The following is an 18,599-nucleotide window of genomic DNA, read 5'->3' on the forward strand; positions in this document are numbered from 1 at the left end:
AATCTGAATGAGATCCTTGCTGGGTAGAGTAATCTTGGTTGCAGGTTTTTCTCCTTCATCACTTTAATCATCACTTTACATATGTCCTGCCACTCCCTTCTGGCTTGCAGAGCTTCTGCTGAAAGATCAGCTGTTAATCTTATGGGGATTCCCTTTTGTGTTATTTGTTGTTTTTCCCCCACTGCTTTTTTTTTTTTTTAATTAATTTATTTATTTTTTGTCTGTGTTGGGTTTTCTTTTCTGTGCAAGGGCTTTCTCTAGTTGCGGCAAGCGGGGGCCCCTCTTCATCGCGGTGCGCGGGCCTCTCATTGTTGCAGCCTCTCTTGTTGCGGAGCACAGGCTCCAGACGCGCAGGCTCAGTAGTTGTGGCACACGGGCCTAGTTGCTCCGTGGCATGTGGGATCTTCCCAGACCAGGGCTCGAACCCGTGTCCCCTGCATCAGCAGGCAGATTCTCAACCACTGCGCCACCAGGGAAGCCCTCCCCCACTGCTTTTAATAATTTTTCTTTGTATTTAATTTTTGATAGTTTGATTAATATGTGTCTTGGCATGTTTCTCCTTGGATTTATCCTGTATGGGACTCTCTGTGCTTCCTGGACTTGATTAACTATATCCTTTCCCATATTAGGGAAGTTTTCAACTATAATCTCTTCAAATATTTTCTCAGTCCCTTTCTTTTTCTCTTCTTCTTCTGGGACCCATATAATTTGAATGTTGGTGCATTTAATGTTGTCCCGGAGGTCTCTGAGACTGTCCTCAGTTCTTTTCATTCTTTCATTACTGCTCTGCAGTAGTTATTTCCACTATTTTATCTTCCTCGGTCACTTATCCATTCTTCTGCCTCAGTTATTCTGCTATTGATCCCTTCTAGAGAATTTTAAATTTCATTTATCATGTTGTTCATCATTGCTTGTTTGCTCTTTAGTTCTTCTAGGTCCTTGTTAAACGTTTCTTGTATTTTCTCTATTCTACTTCCAAGATTTTGGATCATCTTTACTATCATTATTCTGAATTCTTTTTCAGGTAGACTGCCTATTTCCTCTTCATTTGTTAGGTCTGGTGGGTTTTTATCTTGCTCCTTCATCTGCTGTGTGTTTTTCTGTCTTCTCATTTTGCTTATCTTACTGTGTTTGGGGTCTCCTTTTTGCAGGCTGCAGGTTCGTAGTTCCCGTTGTTTTTGGTGTCTGTCCCCAGTGGCTAAGGTTGGTTCAGTGGGTTGTGTAGGCTTCCTGGTGGAGGGGACTAGTGCCTGTGTTCTGGTGGATGAGGCTGGATCTTGTCTTTCTGGTGGGCAGGTCCATGTCTGGTGGCGTATTTTGGGGTGTCTGTGGCCTTATTATGATTTTAGGCAGCCTCTCTACTAATGGATGGGGTTGTATTCCTGTCTTGCTAGTTGTTTGGCATAAGGTGTCCAGCACTGTAGCTTGCTGGTCGTTGAGTGAAGCTGGGTCTTGGCGTTGAGATGTAGATCTCTGGGAGATTTTAGCTGTTTGATATTATGTGGAGCTGGGAGGTCTCTTGTGGACCAGTGTCCTGAACTTGGCTCTCCCACCTCAGAGGCACAGCACTGACACCTGGTGGAGCACCAATAGCCTGTCCTCCACACGGCTCAGAATAAAAGGGAGAAAAAATAGAAAGAAGATAAAATAAAATAAAGTTATTAAAATAAAAAATAATTATTAAGAAAAAAAAATTGGGAAGGAAGGAAGGATTTCATCCAAACAGCTCAGAATAAAAGGGAGAAAAAATAGAAAGAAGATAAAATAAAATAAAGTTATTAAAATAAAAAATAATTATTAAGAAAAAAAAATTTTTAAGTAAAAAAAAAGGCCTTCCCTGGTGGCGCAGTGGTTGAGAATCCACCTGCCGATGCAGGGGACACGGGTTCGTGCCCCGGTCCAGGAAGATCCCACATGCTGCAGAGCGGCTGGGCCCTTGAGCCATGGCCGCTGAGCGTGTGCTCCACAACGGGAGAGGACACAGCAGTGAGAGGCCCGCGTACCACATAAAAAAATTTAGAAAAACGGACAGAACCCTAGGACAAATGGTAAAAGCAAAGCTATACAGACAAAATCATACACAGAAGCATACACATACACACTCACAAAAAGAGAAAAAGGGAAAAATATATATATATATAGCTTTGCTCCCTAAGTCCACCTCCTCATTTTGGGATGATTCGTTGTCTGTTCAGGTATTCCACAGATGCAGGGTACATCAAGTTGATTGTGGAGATTTAATCCGCTGCTCCTGAGGCTGCTGGGAGAGATTTCCCTTTCTCTTCTTTGTTCGCACAGCTCCCGGGGTTCAGCTTTGGATTTGGACCTGCCTCTGCGTGAAGGTCGCCTGAGGGCGTCTGTTCTTCTCTCAGACAGGACGGGGTTAAAGGAGCAGCTGATTCGGGGACTCTGGCCCACTCACGCTGGGGAGAGGGAGGGGTATGGAATGCGGGACGGGCCCGCGGCGGCAGAGGCCGGCGGGACATTGCACCAGCCTGAGGCGCGCGTTCTCCCGGGGAAGTTGTCCCTGGATCCCGGGACCCTGGCAGTGGCGCGCTGCACAGGCTCCCGGGAGGGGAGGTGTGGAGAGTGACCTGTGCTCGCACACAGGCTTCTTGGTGGCGGCGGCAGCAGCCTTAGGGTCTCATGCCCGTCTCTGGGGTCCGCGCTTTTAGCCGCGGCTCGCGCCCGTCTCTGGAGCTCCTTTAAGCGGCGCTCTGAATCCCCTCTCCTCGCGCACCAGGAAACAAAGAGGCAAGAAAAAGTCTCTTGCCTCGTCGGCTGCTCCAGACTTTTTCCCAGACTCCCTCCCGGCCAGCCGTGGCGCACTAACCGCCTGCAGGCTGTGTTCATGCAGCCAACCCCAGTCCTCTCCCTGTGCTCCGACCGAAGCCCGAGGCTTAGCTCGCAGCCCCGCCTGCCCTAGCAGGTGAGCAGACAAGCCTCTCGGGCTGGTGAGCGCCGGTCGGCGCCGATCCTCTGTGCGGGAATCTCCCCGCTGTGCCCTCCGCGCCCTGTGGCTGCGCTCTCCTCCGCGGCTCCGAAGCTCCCCGCTCCGCCTCCCGCAGTCTCCGCCCGCGAAGGGGCTCCTGGTGTGTGGAAACCTTTCCTCCTTCACAGCTCCCTCCCACTGGTGCAGGTACTGTCCCTATTCTTTGGTCTCTGTTTTTTCTTTTCTCTTTTGCCCTACCCAGGTACGTGGGGAGTTTCTTGCCTTTTGGGAGGTCTGAGGTCTTCTGCCAGCATTCAGTAGGTGTTCTTTAGGAGTTGTTCCACATGTAGATGTATTTCTGATGTATTTGTTGGGAGGAAGGTGATCTCCACGTCTTACTCTTCTGCCATCTTGAAGCTCCTCCCCTAACGCCAGTATTCTTAATGATTATGGTAGACCACCTCTACATGACAAATGTAAATGATCCCAATAAAACGTCAAAAGTTTTATTTCCTTTTTTGTTTTTACTTGTCAGGAAGTCAATTAACTTCCTTCAGAAGTCTTACTGAATAAATCACCGTGACAGCTGTATGAATTGTATCTCCCCTCAGAGAGCAAATACTGCTCTCTGTACAAGGTCTTCAGTTTTCTTTTTCGAAGCTCTGAGTTTTAAAGGGGCAATACTGTATGTTTGTCTCTGTGCTTGGAGAACACGGTAAGCCTACCATAGAACTGTAAGAAAATCTGGAGAACATTATATGTGCTTCCTTTATTTGTAGTAATGTTGTATGAATCAGAAACTAAAGCCAGTCAGTGTTGCTCTGTCTCGTGGCACTTACTGTAAGTTACACAGTGTTACTTCTCTCCTTATGTGTAAGTCCTGATCCCTGCCTCGATTGTAAGCTCTTTCAGTATATTCTGTCACTTCTTGCATGTTCAGAGTCTAGCACATCGTCTTGCAAAACAGTTACCTGCAAAATGTTTGCTTGCAATATACATGATGGTGATTATGGTCAGTGAATTAATACTTCAGTACTAAATACTTAAATGCTAAGCAAGAGTCATCTTAAATGAATTACCTTCATAGATTATCTTGTTTCTGTGGCACAGACAATGCTAAGTGATTATAAACCAGGTCTGCTTATGTCCTCGGCACTCGGGGAAATGACCTAGCCCTGTCTCCTTTCCAGTTTAGTGGGACCATGTCCGTGTAACTTACTTCTGGCTATAGAATGTGGGCAGAAGTGATGTATGCCCTTCCAATCTTGGTCTTACTCCCTGCAACCTCCTCTGTGGCATGATCTCTCTCTCTCTCTGTCTCTCTTTGTCTCTCTCTCTCTCTCTCTCAGATACACACACACACACACACACACACACACACACACACACACACAGAGTCATATGGAAGACAGAAATAGTAGATGCATAGGTCCATGAATCTCCATGTGGAAGGCTACCCACTGAATACTAAATTTGACTGTGATGGGATGTGAGCTATTGAGATTTGGGGTTGTTTTTTAAGCACCTAATACCCTATGGTGTTTGTCACATACTGAGTTTCACTTATGCCTTAAGCTCTAAGCCAATCTATCCTCTACTATCATGTTTCTCTTCCTTTTGCTCCCACTATTTCTTCAACCTGAAATTCCCTCCTCTTGTGTCTGTACCTATTAAAACCCTACCTATGACTCAGCTCAAATGTCCTTTGTGTGAAGGTTTATTTCCTATCACATGGAATAATCTTGCTCTACTCTGTTACCAAACTTTGTTTTCTTACTGTACTTTCATAGTTTAGTATGGGCAGCTCTGTATCCCTAGTCTTAGCCCTGTGTTGGCATTTGTAAGCAGTCAATAATGCTTGTCAACAAATGACTGAAAGATCAAATGGGCAGATGAATGTATGTCATTCCTCCTACAGGTTTGACAAGTTCTTTGCGTGTAGGATCAGGTGTCGTTTATTTCTCTATTTCCCAGTCACAGGCACAGAATGTGGCACCTGGGACGCATTTAAAAAATGCTTATGACTGCATGTGTGTGGGGGTGTGTGTGTCCATCCCTCTCCCTTGTGGTGAGCAGAACATCCCATTTGCCAGTTGCAGCCACTTGACCTCTCGTAACAACATGAGATCCCATCTCATTTTTACTTTTGAACGTTGGCCTTACAATCAAATGTAAGTTATATGTATTTGTACTGATGAGAACTTATAATCTGCTTTAACAGAAACAAATGTTCATGGTAGAAGCTTTTGACCATGAAAAACAAAGATTAAAAAATTAAAATAAAAAATGCTTGTGGAATGGCTAAAGTGCTATCAATGATGGTGGAGAGAAGTGCAATTTTTTTTTTCTTAGAATAGGTGTTCATCAGGGTTTCATAATTCTGTGAATATTTAATAACATTCACAGATGGGAAATCTATCATTAAACTTGACCTAAATTCCTTTTGTTGCAATTTCAAGTCTTCCGTGATTCTTAGTTACCCTACAGTCAGAGCACTTTGAAGCAGGAAGAGATTCAGTTCTCATAAGCTATTTCTGTCTGATTGATGTATTTACAGAAGAGATGGTAATGATTCAACTGTTCTAAATCAATACTGCTGCATTATTTCAGGAAAGACAGGGTTTTGAGAGTGTTCTGTCATTTATTCCTTTTCCCTTGTGGTTACTGTGATTTGTCACAAATTCATGGTTATATGGAGGTGGAAAATACGGATATAATAATTTGGGGAGAAAGAATTGGGGTGGCAACCGGGAGGCTGACACTATTGCTAAAGGCTCAGGAATTAGTACTATTCCAGTTATAAAATCAAGAAATGTGTCGCACATGAATAAGCAAGGTGGTTAAAAATTACATGGAATTAATTATTAAGAATATGGCCATTACCCAAAATATAAGCACAACCTGATTTCAGAAAATATAGCTAACCGTTGAAAACACCTACCATGATTGTTATTGTGCTGAACAGCCCCAAATGATGCCCTGAAATGTAAAAATATGTATTTATTGCCAAATATCATAATAGCAGCAAAATAAGCTTTTAAATTTTAATTGTAAGATCCAAATATATTTTGGTAAAATATCAAACAATAAGGAAGATGTACAGATTTAAAAAACGGCTCTTTGCACAACCTCTTTCCCGCCCCAGCTGCATTGGCCTTCCCGGAAGTCACCTCTGTTAAGGGGTGTGTGTTATGCCTCTAGACTCCTGTGCAGTTGCCAACAAGTATTTGCCCCTACAGATATGATGGAGAGCAGCTTTTCAATACATAGGTGTTATCCTACTGCATGATTATTCTACAACTTGTTTTATTTATTCAACCATTATATCTTGAAAACTCATATCCATACAGACAGATTTGCCTCATTCTTTTTTTAACTGCTGTTGCAACATCCATCCTGTGCATTTACTGCATTTTATTTAATCATGTCTCTATTGATAGAAATTTACATTTACTGAATATTTATTATTTTGAATTGCTGTAGTGAAGATCACTGCATACATCCCTATAGGCACGTGTGTGAGTATTCCTGCAGGTCGGAAAATGCCAGGTACAATATCAGTATCAAAGGGTATTTATAGTACATTTAAAAATTTGATGGATGTTCCTCAATAACCTTCCACAAAAACTCCACTGCTGTATTGTCCCAACTACAGTATGAAAGTATCAATTCTGGACGTTAAAAGTCATTGTTTTGAGTATTTTTAAAATTTTTAAAAATCCAGATCTTAATATAAGTGTGATCCCTCACATGGCTTCTGTGTGGAAGAATAGGAGGGTGCAGTAGAGGCTGGGACTTGTGCAGTAGGCAGCAGAGATGGTGATGTTGCTGGGTCTGGAATTCAGATGGCCGCACTGGGAGACATGTAGGAGGGAGAAGGGGCAGGACCTGTGACTGAGGAGACCGTGGGTGAAGGGAAGGGAGCATTCTAAACGACCCCCAGGTTTCTGGTCTGGGTGACTGGGTGGGGAGCAGGGCCATTGGCTGAGATGGGGGCCTGGGAGACAGAGCAGGTTTGGGAGCAAGTGATGACTTCAGCTTTGGACATGCCTGTGGGTCTGGAAAGCAGCTATAGGTCATGCCCCTCGTTTTCCAGCTGAGGCGGGTGAAATCCAGAGGAGCCACATGACCTGCCTCACACAGCAGGGTGCTGGCAGCACCAGGGGCACTTCCTGCCCCACTTCCTTGCAGAGGTCTAACATATGACATATATTGTCTACCAGTCAGCTGCAAGTCTTTTTAATTTTGTTTGTGTATCTTTTTTCATATATGAGCTTTAAACTTTTAGGTAGTTGAAGCCGTCATTTGTTCATAAGGGGTTTCTGGGGTTTGTATTTTGTTTATGAAATCTTTCCCCTTCCCATGATTATAAAAATGCTTGCCTATATTTTCTTGTAACCCCTTTGTAATTTGTTGTTGTTATGGTGCAAGATAAGGATCATGGTTAACACAATGGAATGCCTCACTCAAAGACCATTTCACCTTCCTTCCAGATTTTCATAGAACTGGGATTTTTGGATGTGAGTCTGGCTCTACCAGTAGGAGGTACTTACAAGAGACTTGTATTTGAACTGAGTTATTTATTTATTTATTTATTTATTTATTCTAACATCTTTATTGGAGTATAGTTGCTTCACAATGTTGTGTTAGTTTCTGCTGTATAACAAAGTGAATCAGCTATAGGTATACATATATCCCCATATCCCCTCCCTCTTGCATTTCCCTCCCACCATCCCTATCCCACCCCTCTAGGTGGTCACAAAGCACTGAGCTGATCTCCCTGTGCCATGCGGCTGCTTCCCGCTAGCTAGCTATTCTACATTTGGTAGTGTATATATGTCCATGCTGAACTGAGTTATTTAGAGCGAAAAGAAGGGCATGGGGTATTCATTTGGCAGACTTGGATCTTGGCAGAGCTATCAAGTACTAGAGTCAGCAACTATGGTGGCTGCTTCTAATTAGGCAGATGGATTCCTGTTTTGGCAGCTTCCTGAGATGGCAAAGGGGTGTAGTTCTGGAGCAGCAGCTGTGGTAGCAGCTCCTAATTCTGCAGCTTTCTCTTGTGCATGCATCAGGTGCCTTAGCTCTTTAATTCTGGGTTTGGTTTTGGTAGTCATTCCTGGAAATGCAGCCTGGAATCTTTTTCTTTTTATTTACTAAAACAATTTTGTGAGCACCACATACCCCTTAATAAATTCCTTTTATCTTAAGCCAGTTTGAGTGGATTTTATTGTCTGCAACTAAGAACCAAAACAGGATCCAACATTGTTTTTCACCCAAATCTGTCCATAATTACATTTTGAGTCATTTCTGCATTTTTCTGTTCCATTGATCTACTTATCTACTTCTGTACCCAATACAATAGTTACAATTGCTGTAGTTTTATATTGTGTTTTAATATAAGTGGGGATGTCCCTTTTCATTGATGTACTTTGTTGAAATTTCCTTGGTTATTAATGCACATTTTCTTTTCCAAATGAACTTCAGAATTAATTGGTTGAGTTGCATAAAAATATATCATTATTGTTATGATTTCATCTGCATTTAATTTATATATTAATTTGATAAACTGCTTTAAAACAGCAGTTTTCATATTTTTGGTCTCTGGATCTCTTTATACTCTTAAAAAATCATGGAACTTCAGAGAGCTTTTGTTATATGGAATATATCTATCAATATTTACCATATTAGAAATTAAAACTGATGGTTTAGAAATATTTATTAATTCATTAAAAATAACCATAAGACACATGACATTTAAATATATATATACCATATTCATTATGAAAAATAACTATGTTTTCCAATACAAAAAGAATAGTGAAAAGAGTGACATTATTTTACATTTTTGCAAATCTCTTTAATGTTTGGCTTAATAAAAGAGAACTGGATTCCTAACCTGCTTCTTCATTCAATTGGTTGTGATATGCTGTTTTGATTAAAAATTCAGCCTCACACAGATATGTAGTTGGAAAAGAAAGGAGTCTTTTAACAGCCTTTTCATATAAGTGTGGATATTTTTCTTTGATACTACACCACAACCTGATAATTAGTAGCTTCATAGAGGTTAGTAAAACTGTGGAATATGAAATCTTATCGATGAAATTTTTGTACTCATTAAAATCCCTAGATCTGTCTTGCACTTTATTTTTTTATAAATTTATTTATTATTGGCTGCATTGGGTCTTCGTCACTGTGCATGGGCTTTCTCTAGTTGCAGCGAGCAGAGGCTACTCTTCGTTGCAGTGCGCGGGCTTCTCATTGTGGTGGCTTCTCTTGTTGCAGAGCACAGGCTCTAGGCCCGTGGGCTTCAGCAGTTGCAGCACTTGGGCTCAGTAGTTGTGACTCTTGGGCTCTAGAGCGCAGGTCCAGTAGTTGTGGCTCACGGGCTTAGTTGCTCCACAGCATGTGGGATCTTCCTGGACCAGGGCTCGAACCCACGTTCCCTGCATTGGCAGGTGGATTCTTAACCACTGCACCACCTGGGAAGCCCCGTCTTGCACATTAAATAGATCTTTTACCCATTCATTTTGTAACGTGGTGCATTGGCCATTTGGCAAATATTGGTTTACTGAGTTATGCTGATTTTGCAAATATTAGCACATTTCATCATACAAAATTTAAAATTCTATTCATTAATATCACCACTGAGCTCATCAAAAAAGTTGTCAAGTATTGGAAAGCTGACAAGCTTACTATGGTGAATACAAGTTCTTCAAAATTCTAATTTTCACTTAAAAGCTTAAATTTTATCATTAATAATAAACACTGTCAGTTGTTTTCTTTGAACCTATAGGCCCACTTCATTCCACTTTAAAAATATGTTTGCCAAATACCCAAGTCTAAATAACCATAATTTTCTTGTCATTTGTTCTTTCAAGTAAAAATGGTGTCCCGTGAAAAAAGTAGATGAGTTATTAAGAAAAAAAGTTACCAAACTTTGAGTTAATAGAGTTTTTGGAGTTCAGAATTAAGGATAAGGAACTGTGGACCTGAACTACATTTACTTCATTACTGATACCTACATTTCTTAGTTCACACTTTGGGAATTATCTTGATGGACTGAATAATCAATTTATTTTACAAATATACATTGACCTCTGACCTCTACCATGTGCCAGACACTGTTGTTCTTGATTCTAAGTATAACAAAGCAAAGTTGTGAAACTTATATTTTAATGAGGTGAGACAGAGTATACAGTTGACCCTTGAACTGGGGGTTGGGGGCCCTGACCCTCTGAATAGAGGGAAATCCATGTCTAACTTTACAGTATGCCCTCCATATCTGCGGTTCCGCATCCAGGGATTTAACCAACCTTGGATCACGTAGTACTGTAGTACGGATTTAGTGAAAAAATCTTGAGTATCAGCAGACCCGCACAGTTCAAACCTGTGTTGTTCAAGGGTCAACTGTATAAACACCTAAACAGAAAATTAGAATCCCCAACAGTCTAAGAGCTATCAGAAGACATAAAGCAGGATACAGACATAGAAAGTGACACAAGTGTGATAAGGGGCAGGAGTGAACTGGGAGAGGAGTGATGCAGGCTGAGCGGCAGAGCTGTTTCAACAGGGTGGTCAGGGGAGGCCAGCTGGCCTTTTGGCCAGAGAGCTGTGTGAAGTAGGTCAGCAAGCAATGTGAGTATCTGAGGGAAAATCCTTCTGGACAGAGTGAAAAGCAAGTGGTCCAGGAACAGAAATATTCTAGCATGTTGAACGAGCCGTAAGAAGCCAGAGTGGCTACGGCAGAAAGAGCAAGAAAGAGAGTGGAAGGAGTGCCTGCTGCCAGATCATGTCTTGTAAGGACTTGGAATTTATCTGAGCACGATGGCACACCTTTTGTGAGGGTGCTGACCCAGCAGGGTGGTGGCATAATGAGGCTTATGCTTGACAGAATGAAAATGGGGAAGCATAATAGGTCCTGGGGTTTGATGTTCAATATCCATTCCAACCTCTTTCTAAAGAGCCTCCCCTTCCTGGAGACACCAGCAAGCTAAAACCCACATCTCCCAGGTTCCTGTTTAGCTGGGGTTCTGGGGTTGATGTAGGTTCCACCAATCAGATGCATTCACATGAGATTTAGTAGGGTTTTGGCCATGAGTTGGCTGGCTGGTTCCTCTGTTTCTGCTGGCAAGTATCATTGCCAAGAGGAGCAGCTTCTGAGCGTGCTGGCTTCCTGTTTGTGGCAAGGCTGTATAGTTTGGGGTGTGTCACCTTACCGGTTGAGGGATTATAGTAGTGGCAGTAGCTCTTTTGGTGGCCTGCTTCTACAGTGTGGATCATCAAAGTTTTAATTAGGGGTCAAGCTGGTGTTTGTTTCTTCAGCTTTCCCACTGTTCCTGTAAGCTACTGAAACAGCTCCTAGTAAATTCCTTTCTGCTAAACTAGCAAGATTAGGTTCTGGTCTCTGCCTCAGTAGAGGGAACCATGGTGGGAGGCTAACTAGGAGGCTTCTGCAGAACCTTGCAGGAGATAGAATGGTGGGTTGCTGCAGGTGGGGTTGTGAGAAGTGCTTGGATTCAGGACATATATTTAAAGGTTGGGCCTACAGGACTTCGATGGATTGAATGTTGAGTGTTAGAGATTGAGGAATGTCAAGGATGATTCCAAGGCTCTTTGGACTGAGCAGCTGAATTAATGGTAGTTCCATTTATTAGATATTCATGTGACTATGTAGTGTAGGCAGGTGAGTACAAGAGACCAAGTTGATGGGAACGGTCAAAGCTGGAAAATATATAAATATATATTTGGGATTTAGCAGTATGTAAATGCTATGGATGAGATTGTCTGTAGAGGAAGTGAAGAGAGAGGAAAAGGAGGGGGGAGGATATAGCAAAAGTAAGCTCCAGACGTTTGGAAGAGGAAGATGATTCATCAGAAGAGACAGGGCAAAGCAGAGGCGAGGTAGGCGGTGTGGATGCCCTCCAGCCGAAGACACCAGGAAACACACCTGTAACTGAACAGAGTTGGGTTCATTACTCATTGCAGCAAAGGTGAACACATACCACGGGGATCCATGGGTGTCTCAATACAAGGGTGTGAGAGTCTATTATAAGATTTGGGCTTGTGGTAGGTGACTTTGGGGTGATTTTGATCTGGCTTGGATGCTGTCAGAAAGAGAGAATAATCCTATGATTGGATTTCTGAATAAATCTGTGGAGAAGAAGGGAAGACAAGAGCAAGGGTAAAGCTGTAATTCACAAAGGAGCAGCAGTCCCTTGGATTCGCCAGGATATGGGATGTTCAGTATTTTGTGGTTTGGACCATGTTCACACATAGGGATGTGTTAACCCAGCATTATGAAGCAGTCTTTTCTTGTTTTGATGCCTGGTGGTCACAGAGTGACCTTGTTTGAGGTGGATTTTCTATGAAACTGTTTATGTTTAAGGGGAGTCCAGCAGTGAGTGCAGGGCCAGCTGCTAGCAACACCAAGTTCTGACTGTTAGCATCAGGCTAGCTCCCGGATGTCATGGGTTGCCTTTCTCCTTCTCAGAGGAAACCAGAAGAGCGTGGTGTCATCAAAGCCAGGAGATCAAAATGATTCAAGAAAGGAAAAGTGATCAATTATTTAAAACCCTGCCCAGAGGTCTGGTGAGATGGAATTGAGAAGGTCCTATTGGACTTGGTAATATTGAGTTTTTTGGAGACCTTGACAAAAATATGGAAAGTTAATTGGGTTAAAACTTTCTACAAAAATCTGAGTTCCAGTTTTACCTATTAAAAAAAAAAAACTAGCTACTTGACCTTGGGAATGTCAGTTCACTTTTCTGAATCTTAGCTTTCTGTTTATAGGACAATGGGATTGACCTTGATGCTTCCTAAATCTATGGGGGACACAGCATTGTATAGCATCTGTACTATAGAACAGTGGTTCCCAAACTTGAGCATGAATCAGAATCACGTGGGCGGCTTGTTAAAATACAGGTTGCTGGGTCCTACCCCCAGAGTTTTGATTGAGTAGGTCTGAAGTGGGGCCTGAGAATTTGCATTTCTCACAGGTTCCCTACTAGTATTGACAAAAGAAGAATGGCCTCTGTAATGATACAGACCCAGTACCAAATCCTGGTTCCACTTCCTAGCTGTAGTATCTCGAGGCTGTCACTCAAACTCTTGGAGTCTCAATTGCTCCACCTCCATGGATTTCACAAGCTGCTGCTCCAGACTCCTCTAGCCTCAGCAACCGCTGTTCCTAGCCATGCCCTCTTTGAAGACTTAACGTTTCTCTGCAAAGCAAATCCAATGTTGATTTTATTAAAATATAGGGGAGTTTTTGGAAGGAAGAGTGGAAATGGAGGAAATGGTTTACAGTGCAAATATTTAGCAAGAAAAAATTTTTTTAATCCTATAAACATTTTTTCCCCTCCTGACATCTCTCCTGCATGGCCAGCCTCTTGGCTTCCTTCCCTCCATCCTTGCATGCTGTTTCATGCAGCCTCTTCTTTCTCATCCTCTTATCCTCTCTATTTTTCTCTGCTTTTCTTAAGTAGAGCCATTCAGTACTAGCATCTCCAAGTTATACAGTGCTTCCCTCCCAGCTCAAGATCAGCACACGTTGGACTTTCAGGTGATCAGAACTTATATGAAGTAACACTTGAGGGATTTGAAAAAACAAAGACATTTAGCTTATATCCATAAGTTAGTAAGACTACCTCTGCCTTTATGGGTGTTTCGAGGATTAAATGAGACGTAAAATGTGATGTGTCTAGCTTCGTGCCTGACCCATAGTATGTGATCAGTAAAAATCAGTTCTTACTCTTCCCTACTTCCAGATCTCAGTTACTGTGATTTATGATTTCATCTTTTTTATGTTTTAAGAACAATCATGGAAAATACCTAAATCACAATTGGAGAGCATTCCCAAATAAGCAGTCCTGCTCATCTTGGTGTTCCTTGCCCTTTCAATACAGTTGATGACAACTCACAAGTGAGTTCTGATGACTTATATCAGTTGCCTTGGGAGCCAAACATAAGGGAATATGTTGATGGATCAAAGTATGGTAAAGACAATCTAAAAGGCTCTTTTGATTTATTTCCAATTCCATCTCAATGTTCTTATCAGTCAGTTCTTACTCAATAGCTAAAAGATTGAAAAGCTTAAACTTAATGTTCTTGCTTAAATTCAGTGTTCCAAGAGCCTTCCAACCTGACAGCAGTAAAATATTTAAGTCTATTGGTCTTACTGTTCCAGGAATTTCACAGAGATGCTTTGTTCAGATGATTTCCAGCAAGGACATATTAAAATGCATTTATCTCATCTGTCTGTGAAGACCTTGAAGTGGAAACAGATCGTTGGAGGGATTTAGCCATAGGGTCAGATCCTTCTTTTAAGTCCTCATCACCCGGCTCTTAGTTTATGACATTTGAAGCACTTACTTGCCAACAGAGATGAAAGGTAGCTATTGATTCAAGATATTGACAGTACTTGGTTGGACTCGTACTTGTAACCCAGACACTGGAATAGATTTTTAAATTAACCTCATTACTCAATCTTCTCTTCAGCCCGCAGATCTGGGAAAACACAATAACAGTCAAATGCTGAGATAATATTTAAAAGTTGCATCTACCTGTTACAGTTTTAATCTAAAATTTTTGGCTTGCTAATGACTTTTGCCATCTGCACATCTCTGCCCACCACCAATCACCCCAGATATTGTTCCGTTCCTTGCACTTCAGATCTGTCTCCCACACACCCCTTGGAGATGAAGCCCTGTACCTTATATATTTTTCTCAGCCCAGAACGCACAGCATAGTGCCTTATACATGGTAGAAAGAACTCAACAAATACTTAAGCATGAAGAAGAAATCAAATACTTACGAGATCCAAAATATGAAGTCCACTGAAGTTATGTACAATTTTGCAGTAAGATTCTTGCATTTAAGTCTTAACATCTCAGGAAGCAAGCCGAAGCTCTGTATGTAATAATGCTCAGACCATTCTCTCCCCAGTGTCTTGTGTTTTCTCACAGGAAAACAGAGTGTCCTCAGAGACTGCTTCACTAAATTAAAAACATGGTCCTACCTTCAGGGCCATGTAACCCAGCTCCTAAACATCACCTTTGCAAATTTAAAATGCTCCTCTCTGAGTCCAGCGTCTGTAGGTTTTGGACCAAGGGGCATGGTCTGTTGACATTTTCTCAGTAAGGAAACTCTGTCAAGTCAACATGCTCCTTGGGCCATCGATCAAACTCCACATATATAAAGAGGCCCACCAGGAAACATCCATGTGCAGGCCATAGACGCAAGATAGTCAAGGAGCATAAACCATCTGGGATATTACATTGCAGTCAACTTTCATTAAAGGTCTGGTTTAAGGGAGGCATAATTTTAGCTACATAAACCAATAGTTATGATGGCTAAGAAATCCTCTAATTGAGCTGAGATTTTTCTTTATTTTCTTTCTCCCTTCATCCCCTCCTCCTTCCCTTCCTTCCTTCCTCCCTCTCTCCCTTTCTTCCTTCCTACCTTCCATCCATCTTTTCCTTCCTTCTCCCTTCCTCCCTCCCTCCCTTCCTTCCTTTCCTCCTTTCCTCCTTCCTTCCTTTCTTCCTTGCGTGTCTGTAGAAAGGAATAAATAAGACCATATTACTATGCTGTGTTGGGAGCTGTATTTATTCATCTGGGTCATAACCTTCTTGTTATTTTGATGCAATTTTTTCATTAGCAAATGACATAGTATTCCTGGTTGATTCCTCTGATCAAGATTTGTATTAAGTCAGTAGGAGAGATTAAATCAAGGTAATTGAACAGATTTGTAGCCCTTTAAATGCAGTCATTCATTTCTAAATCTAATTCCAGTGACAGGCCTAGGCTTGAGTCATCTTCCTTCTCTGATAAGGAAGTTTCTTACTAGGCAGGACCCACCTCTGGACCAAGAGGAAATAGTAGTGCTTTCAGGCTTTGACTTTAGGAGAATAGACTCAGCAAAAGCAGATTAGCTGCCTACAGGTGTGCATAAGCAATAAGAGCTAAAGAGATGATAGAGGACATTTAGAGGCGTCTTTCCTTCCCTTTCCCCACACACCCTATAAATGGATAGGCAGATACAGGTTGGTAAAGAGCCCCCAGCTGGTAAATGAAAAACTTGCACACAAATGACCAGCTCCTCCAGGCTGGAAGGAACATCTCAGAAAAGGTGACCTTGTGTTTGAGGTGCATGAGGTAGGTCGGGTCAGAGGAAACCCACCTCCCAGCCCGAAGAGGGAAGGTGTAACTCCACTGTATTAACATGATCATTTTAAAATTTAAAAAATAATAAAATATTTTAGAATAGCATCTAGTTGAGATCATTCATAGGAGAAAATTCTGGTTTTCAGGCAGGGCATGTAGAGAAATGAGAGAGTGAGTGATTCTGGAGCATGGAAGATGTAGGGTGGTGAGCAACAGCAGGTGGAAAATGCTCTTCGTACTCAGGGAAGAGCGAGGTGATGTTACTGCTCAGCACCTGATGAGAGCCCCGTAGCTCAGGAAGTGACCAAAGAGAACTGCAGGGCTTCATCTGAAAACCATATTATACTCTTTGATATTTTTTAAGAAGTAAATTCTAAGTTCCAACAGCAATCTTTATTTAGTCAAAGTATTGGCTAATTATTTGTGGTTTTGTTTCCAGATTCCTGCCAACAATTTAATGTTGATTTTTCCATGTCACTTAGCCATGTCTCTCAGATTCATTTCAACTACATAACGGCTTAAAATGTACATACGCAAATCACAGATAAAAATGTTAAACAGGGCAGAGCAAAGATGAGAACTGTGTGGTACTTTGCAAGAGGACACTCTAACCTCTGTAGTGTATAATCCTTAGAATTTGGGAGATAAATGGATTTTTCAGAATATCTAATGCAACATTCATACTGATGAGAAACAGAGACCTGGAAGGTGGGTTGAATGGTTCAAGGACATACAACTACTTTTTCATTTATTCAAGAATTGTGTGTGTGTGTGTGTGTGTGTGTGTGTGTGTGTGTTGTTTAATCTATTACATGAACTCACTTTTACGGAGTCCCAGATCCTCTCCTGACTCCAAGACCAGTGCTCTTTTCCACTAATTCTTGACAAAGAATCATGAATCATCACTGCTGAATACAGATATTTATGCAGCTCTTGAAGCCCCTGGGTTACTGTCATCTATCAGCAAGGATCTCATGGGATAGTCTATTAAATACTTTGCTAATATTAATATAAATTTGACTGAGCATTCTCCTGCCCTAATAAGTAAATGATTTTGTGGATTTAACTTGACATTGCTTGTATGAAAATTAATAAAGGGAAACTTCACTAAAATGGAGTCTGGAAAGCAGGGAGAGCTCTCACACATGTATATATATACACAATGCCAATATAGATCCCAACAGGAAAAAATGTACCTTGCATTTCTAGCAGGAAGTGACACTACTTTACTACCACCCACAGGAGGAAAAAAGGTTTTTCTCCTCATCTGGTAACAGCTCAGCCAATGAGAGATTCTCACAGTTCAGACATTGAAAAGCCACTAAACTTCCAGTTTCCTCCAATGAACTTTTTGTTTAGACAGCCCCTCCCAACTTCCCCTTCTCCTCTATAAAAGAGTCTCCTTTCTTTTGCTTTACTGACTTGCACATGGTTCACCATAGCTGCGCGTTGCAATTCTTTGCTGCTCCCAAGTAAACCTGTTTTGCTGGTAAAATAACTGGCTATTTTATTGTTTTAGGTTAATGCTTGTAGTTTAATGAACTTTTTTGTTCACTCCATCCCCAGTCCTATTCCATTCTCCTTCTACTCACCCAACTTAGGACATCTTATCCATTGTGATGACTCCCAAATATGTATCACCAATTCCTATCTTTCCTTAAAGTTTCAAACTTTTCTCTTCCCATATATACCACAGACCTCAAACTCAACATGTTCAAAACCAAACTCATTATCTCTTCCTTGTCTTGAATTTCTACTATCCTTGATACCATCACAGTTGACTTGATGTTTGGGGCTAAAACTGGAAAGCTTCCAGTTTCCTACTCTCTTTCCTCATTGAGTTATCTTGAGCCTATCTCCAAATTCTTTTAGTTTAGATGCTCATTTTATCTTATTTTGATAACCATCATAGCCTCTTAACCAATTTCCAAGTTTCCACACCTCTGATTTCTGATACTGTCTTGAGAGTGCTCTTTCTACAGCATCCATCCAGTTTTTACCAAACTGGGCAGGTGTGGAACATTATTTTGCAGTATCCTAAAATATTTTCCGTGGAAAAAAAGTTGCTTATTGTGGCAGGCAGAATTCTAAGATGGATCCTCAAGATTCCTGGACTCTAGTTACTCAGTCAAATACGAATTTACTTACTGCTGTGAAGAGGTTTTGCAGATGTAATCAGAGTCCCAAACTGTTTGACTTTAAGAGGGCAGATTATCCTGGTGGGCCTAACCTAATCATATGAGCCCCCTAGTCAGAGAAGGGAAAACAGAGAGATGTGCTCTGGCTGGCCTAGAAGAAAGCAAACCCCTATACTGTGAACTGTCTGGGGGCGGGGGGAGGGGAGGCGGCATGTGGAACTAAACTGAAAGGGACCTCTGGAAGCTGAGAGCAACTCCCGGTGCACAGCCAGCAAGGAGATGGGGACGTCGGTTCTGCAACAGCAAAGAGCTGAATTCTGCCAACAATGAAAGAGTTTGGTGGTGGATTCCCCTCCCCTCCC

Source organism: Lipotes vexillifer, unplaced genomic scaffold, assembly GCF_000442215.2.
Source record: "Lipotes vexillifer unplaced genomic scaffold, Lipotes_vexillifer_v1.1 scaffold462, whole genome shotgun sequence".
NCBI classification, from domain to species: domain Eukaryota; kingdom Metazoa; phylum Chordata; class Mammalia; order Artiodactyla; family Lipotidae; genus Lipotes; species Lipotes vexillifer.